Source organism: Dromaius novaehollandiae, chromosome 21 (genome assembly GCF_036370855.1).
Source record: "Dromaius novaehollandiae isolate bDroNov1 chromosome 21, bDroNov1.hap1, whole genome shotgun sequence".
Classification (NCBI taxonomy): domain Eukaryota; kingdom Metazoa; phylum Chordata; class Aves; order Casuariiformes; family Dromaiidae; genus Dromaius; species Dromaius novaehollandiae.
The window spans coordinates 9,070,885-9,077,320 of NC_088118.1; the positions used below are offsets into that span (position 1 = coordinate 9,070,885).

The 6,436-nt window shown below is 55.8% G+C and overlaps 2 non-coding genes across 2 annotated transcripts; both read right to left on the reverse strand.

Moving 5' to 3' along the window:
• Window positions 1-1,525: 1,525 nt before the first annotated feature.
• On the reverse strand, window positions 1,526-1,598 carry TRNAF-GAA (transfer RNA phenylalanine (anticodon GAA)). Its single transcript has one exon. It is a non-coding gene; the product is annotated as a tRNA-Phe (tRNA).
• Window positions 1,599-5,544: 3,946 nt separating this feature from the next.
• Window positions 5,545-5,616, reverse strand: TRNAA-UGC (transfer RNA alanine (anticodon UGC)). Its single transcript has one exon. It is a non-coding gene; the product is annotated as a tRNA-Ala (tRNA).
• Between the last annotated feature and the right edge of the window lie 820 nt (window positions 5,617-6,436).

Consider the following 6,436-nt stretch of genomic DNA (forward strand, 5'->3'; position numbering starts at 1 on the left):
GAGGTCCCTTGGGCCAAACTGTGTCTTGCCTGAATGATGCTGCGTTGTGCATGTCCCTGCTGACCATTCCCAAACTTGCTCTGCTCTTCTTCTCCAGGCACAGGTGGGATGGCACCTCTTGGTGGGCCAGATGCCTCCACCAGGCCCTGTTCTGCCCGGCGTATGACTAAAACATCTACAGCTCCTCCCTTGTCCACAACAACCAATCCCTCCCCCATAACTGGCTTGAAATACCTCCAGCCGCTGGGAATGCCCAAGGACAGCCAACAGAGGCATCTCCAAAGAGCAGCTTCCTCCTGTAGCCTTGCTGGGGAAGCTCCATGGGTGTGTGTCCATGTCTTGGCTGAGGTGATCCCAATGCCATCTTTGCACACTCACCCAAACCCTGATGTTGCAGGGCACCTTGGGATTGTCCTGCACAGCCTGCCCTGCTCAGAGCAGGGCCACCTAGGGCAGGTCTCTCAGGGCTTTGTCCAGCCATGTCTGGCACATCTCCATGGATGGTTAGCAGGTCTCCATGGATGGAGACACCACAACCCAACATCTCTCATCAACCTGTTCAACAGGAGAGGCCCTGAGGACCCAGCATGATAAAGCGGTGAGACTGGAGAGTGATTGATGACATCCTTTTGGAAACCCCACTTGGCTGGATCCAGCACAGCACCCAAATGCCTCTCCCACCATTTGAGGTCCCCCATGGTACCACCAAGCCCCTCCCTTGGGCACAGAGACATGAGGGACGGCAGGATGGGAAGGGGCAGAGCAAGGGTGAGCCTCATCCAGCTAGGTCCTGCCTGCTCCCCTCCCACCCCCAAGTTGTGGGGTAGGATGCAGCCAGGGTTGGTGCAGGGTGAGAGAAGACAGAGCAGCTCTGCAAAAAGGCATGAGGGGGAGGGGTAGAGCCCATCTCTGCAACTGGTATCTTCCTGTTGATGAAATCACAGAACGTTTGAGGTTGGTAGGGAACTCTGAAGCTCTTCTAGTCCAGCCTCCCTGCTCAATGTCACTGGGGAAGGAGCTCTGGAGGTCTCAGGTCCAATCTCCCATGTCAAGCAGGGCTCTGCTCGGAGCCTTCCAGTCTCTGCGGCTGGCACTGGCACTGAGCAGCACCTCACCAGAGCAGAGCCCATCCCAGGCAGAGGAGTCATCTCAAGGGAGGAGGCTGAACTGAGCAGCTCAGTGGTACCGCAGGCTCTCCTGCACCAGGAGAACCCAGGAGGCGAAGGGGGGGGTCCCACGGAAGAGTGGCTCAGTGACCATCTCCACCACCATCTGGAGCCAGTGCAGCACCCAAATGCCTCTCACGCTATTCGAGATCCTCCATGGTAACACGAAACCCCTCCCTTGGCCACAGACACATCAAGCAGGGCAGGATGGGAAGGGGCAGAGCAAGGGTGAGCCCCAGCCAGCTGGGTCCTGGCTGCTCCCCCCAGCTGTGGGGTGGGATGCAGCCAGGGTTGGTGGAGGCTGGGAGAAGACTGAGCAGCTCTGCAAAAGAGCCAAGAGGAACCAACAAGGATCCCGTTGCCGAAGCCTGGGCTTGAAGCAGGGACCTTTAGATCTTCAGTCTAACGCTCTCCCAGCTGAGCTACTTCGGCCCCTCCCTGGGAGCTTTTGTCCCCATAACAGCCGCTCTCCCAGCTGAGCTACTTCGGCCCCACCCTGGGAGCTTTTGTCTCCATGACAGCCGTGCAGGAGCAGAGGCCAAGGAGCAGGAGGTCCCTCAGGCCAAGTTGTGCCAACCCAGGGAGCTGGTCTTGAGCACAAGGCATGCCAAATCTTCGGATGTTGCAGTAAGGAGATCACCCTTCATTAAGGATGTGCTACTCTGGAGGCCAGCTCTAGCGCAGTGGTGACACATTTGCAGAAGGCCCAAAGGTTGGGCAGATGGGGCTCACCTCTCTGGAGCAGTGGGAAGAACTGGAACAGTTGTCCAAGACCATGATCACCACAGGTGACACAAACTCAACACAGGGATGAAACGAGAGAAATTTGGAGTCTTTAGTGAGGGCAGCAGGGCAGCCCATTGCTCTGACGTCGCAGCCACTGAGTCTCCTCAGGGCGTCCTGGAGCTCCTCCTTCCTCATGCCGTGGATGAGGGGATACATGGCTAGAGGCACCAAAGAGCCAGAGCAGCCACCAGCATGTCCAGTGATGGGGAGAAGATGGAGGGAGGCTCCAGGCAGGCAAAGAATGAGGGGCTGAGATACAAAGAGGCCATGGCCAGGGAGGGAGGCAGGTGGGAAAGGCTTTGTGTGGGAAAGGACTGGGATGAGGATATGGGGACATGGGGGTGCAGGGGACACATGGGGACTCTGGGAATGGAGAAGGGGACACTGGGGACATGTAGGGACAGCGGGGACCAGGGTGAGGATGTGGGGGATGCTCAGGACCAGTGCGGGTGACATGGGGGGCCAACTGGGGAACAGTTTGGGACATGGGTGGACTCTGGGGACCCTGGAGGGTATTTGGGGTCCAGGGGGTATTTGGGACCTGCTTAGGACGTGTGTGATGGGCTTGCGATGCTGTGGACACATGTCATACTTGTAACACACGTCACATCGCATGCATGCACTAAAGAGCTGCCCCCTCCCCTGCCCGGACACCTGGGCCTTCTGTGTGTGTGGGTGCGATTCAAGGGGGGAGTTGAATGCCTGGATCCCTCACATGGCAGGGCAGTGGATCAGGTCTTGGGGGGTGCCTGGACCCCTGGGTCCCCTGTGCATGGGGCGAGAGGGGACAGGTATTGGGGCCTCACTCAGGCTCCTGGGTCCCTTGGAGAATCGGGGCCCCCAGCCACCCGGGAGCCTTGGACACTTGGGTCCCTCCTACACGAGGGGGAGGGGGCTCAGCTGTGGAGCGACACTGGGGTGCCTGGGTCCCCCCGGACACCTGGGTCCCCTGTTCACAGGGGAGTGGTTTGTAAGGGAAGGGGGGAATAAAGGACATCCCCCCTGACCTCTGGAAAAGAGGTGACATTAGCTCCGCCCCCAACATCTCGCTGAAGCCCCACCCCCTGCAGGCAGCCATGTGTCCCACCTTCCCAGGAAGTCCCGCCTCTTTTCTGGTCACATTGTGCCCCCCCCAACATGGCCTCATTTTGTGTAACATTCCCCTCCCCCCTGCCCCCAAAACCTGATCACAAGATGCTCTGTGATTGGCTGGCTGCCCCTGCTCCCTCCTTCCAGTTTCCCTGGAAGTACCTCCAGACAGGAAGTCTTCCCCCTAGAGGTGCCGCCATTTTGTTCCTGCCACCATTTTATTCCTGGGGGCTGCCATCTTGTTTAATGCCACAACCCCCTCGTCTTTCCACACTGCTCTGTGATTGGTTGATATTTTTTTCCCCAGACTGTTTTTCCCACGTGCTCTCAGATCCCCTTTGCTTGGCTGCTCTGCCTTTTTGCCTCAGGAAGTCCTCAAGCATCAAAATATATAAAGTTATATGCAATATAGACAGTATATGCACATACAGAAGTAGAGAGAGAGAGAGGAATGCAGAAATATGTACAAATATATACTGCATTTATTTATGTGAAAATGCAGCATTAGATGTAATGCCTCTATTTATGACACTCTGTGCATAATATGTACTCAGATATTTACTTATATATACATATATTCACATTTATAAAGGGATAGAGATTAAACGTGTATATAAATATGGATAAATGGGAGTTGCCAGTCCCTGGGTTGCTTGAAGCTCTTCAGAAAAGCAAAGGAACTTTGGGAAAGTTGCTCCTTTGGCATTGCTAGATGTATTTTTAGGGGAATAGCCAAAAGGGGTTGGTCCCATCTTGGTCAAAACCCCCATTTGGGAGTCTCCCTGCAAGACAGAAAGTGAAAAGTTCAAGTGAATTTGGAGATGCGCGTTTGCTAGGGAGAAAATATTAAAAATTCATCCTTCTTCCAGCCTGCTGCATAATATTGCTGTAGAAGAGAGTGTTTGCAGCCTTTTTTGTACCAAGTATGAAGCAAAATACACATACGTCTCCCCGCCACACAGGAGGTTCGGGGCTGGCCTGCTCGAGGTTTGAACGTCTCCAAGGATTGCGCCACCAGGTCGCAGTGCGTGACCCCCTCTTGGTGCAAACACCCCTACTCGAGGTCGAATTTGGATTTCCCATGCTCTGATGTGCCCCAGAACTGGTGGCTGGGCACCTTCAGGGTGACTGAGGTGAGGTGTCCCAGCAGGCATGGGGTCAGGGTGGGCACCGCGAGGTGTCAGGGAACTGCAGGGTGCCATGAGCAATGCAAGTTGCAATTGCAAATGCAGGTGCTGGCAGCAGCGATCCCTCAGGATCAATCCATCCATGAGAGGATGGGTGGGGCCCTCCACAGCCCCTTGGACAGTAGGTCTTGGCAGCACCTCCACATCCTTGCTGGGATGGCATCAGGGGGACAACCAGGCCTGGTTGTCCTGGATGTTCCTGGTGTTCCTGGTGTTCCTAGTGCTCCTGGATAGAGGTGCAGCCCCACTGGTTTGGAGGGCCAAGTAACTTGGCCAGGCCAGGCTTGCAGCAGCAGTTCTTCTGTGCCTTGAACCCAGGCTCGCCCTGTGAGACCCTTCTTTCTCTCTGCAAAGATGGGTAAGCTAGAGATTAGAGGCAGGGCTGCAATTTGGCGGGAAATAGTGGTCATTGAGGAGAACATGTGTGTCCAGCTGCGTGTACTTCATAGAGCAGGAGCGCCTTCTGCTTAAGACACAGCACCATCATGGGGTTCATCAGGCCGATGGGGAAAAAGAGGGAGCAGACAGAGTTATGGGGAGAAACTTGGGGTTGGGTGGGGACACAGACTGTCAGTAGTGATATTTCTTCCCCAACAGTCTCCTGTGGCATTTGAATGTGAAAAAGGCCCTGACTGGGGGCCAGGGAGGGTTTGCTCCATCTCTGATTTTTCCCTAGTTCCTGCAAGTGTCACTGGAGCCCATCAAGAGGCTCCCCAGCTGCTGAATCAGCTCCTCCTCCCTGCAGTGACCCCAGTTCCTGCTCATCTGCTGCTGGTTGGGTGCTGGTGGGACAGTAGCGATTCATCAATGACACCCCAGTGGTCACTCCACCTGCCTCCCCTCTCCCCTCCTGCTGAGCTCTCATGCCCCATGGTCAGGTGCATCTGACGCACTTGATGCCCTCACAGGGTCTTCCTGCCTGCCCAGGGCAATCCTGATGCTGCAGCTAAAAGAACCTCTCAGGTACCATCCAGGCCTGTCACCACCACATACATGCCACCCCCTCCTGTCCCGCAGGGTAGTGATGTCTCCTGAGAGGACATTTTGATGCACTTGATGACCTCCCAGCTCCTGCCTGCACTTTGCCTGTTGCTGGTCAATCAGGTTGTTGAAACAGTAGTGACACAAAAGCCCATGTCCCCTCAGTGTCAGCTTTAGGGATGTCATTTCAGATGGTCACCTCCCACCCTGGGAGCTCCCCTCCCCACAGGCCATCCTGTCAGAGGACAAGACCCCCATTTCTGTAGAGGAGCAATGCATGTAGTAGCCAGCCCTCACCCCAGTTTGGGGAGGAAGATACAGGCCAAAAGCAGCCCTGGAGATGCTGGGGATTGAACCCAGGGCCTCCTGCATGCAAAGCAGGCGCTCTTCCACTGAGCTACATCCCCTTGCAGCCTGCTGAGGCCTGGCATGTCCTCTCGTCCCCTGATGTGCCCTTTGCCCAGCACAGGCCTGCTGTGCCCTGGTGCTGAGAGCTGCAGCAGAAAACAGCACTGGAACCCTCCTGCTGGGCTGCGGGTTGGGGTGGGGGAAGTTTTTGCTTGGCTGAACTTCAGGAGATTCCTCTCTGCCCATCTCCAGCCCGTCAATTTCCCTCTGAACAGGAACAACCAGCCAAGCCTGGGAGGCTGTTACTGCCTGATTCCTCCCCAGTTTGTACCATGACTCCCATGTTGTGTCTCAGAGGGGTGCTGCCATGAGCTTGTCCTTGCAGAGCTGTTCATGTCAGGCGAGAAACCCCCTATTTGTTGGATTTCTTCCCTCTGTGGGATGTTCTGCCCAGGGCTTCCTGGTTCTCTTCTTGATGGCACCAGAGTTTTGTCTTCTCACTGTCATGGCCTACAGCTGCCACATGGCCAGCTGCAGACCCCTGCACTATGGCACCCTCCTGGGCTCCAGAGCTTGGGCCCGGGGTGGTGCTTTGTCCACACAGTGCTGCCCACGGCTGATACCTTCCCAATGTCACCATGTCAAGGCCACAGTGTGGAGCAGCTCTCCTGTGCAGTCCCCCAGCTCCTCAGGCTCTGCTGCTCAGCTCAGCGACACTGGCCTCCAGAACAGCGTGTCTGTAACGACTGGTGATCTCCTCATTGCAACATCCAAAGACCGGACTCTCAATCTACAATCTAGGTAAAGAAAATGCTGCAGCATCTGCACCACAAAGCGTGTCTGCTGCTTAGCTTGGCTTCTCCATGGGCTTGGGGGGAC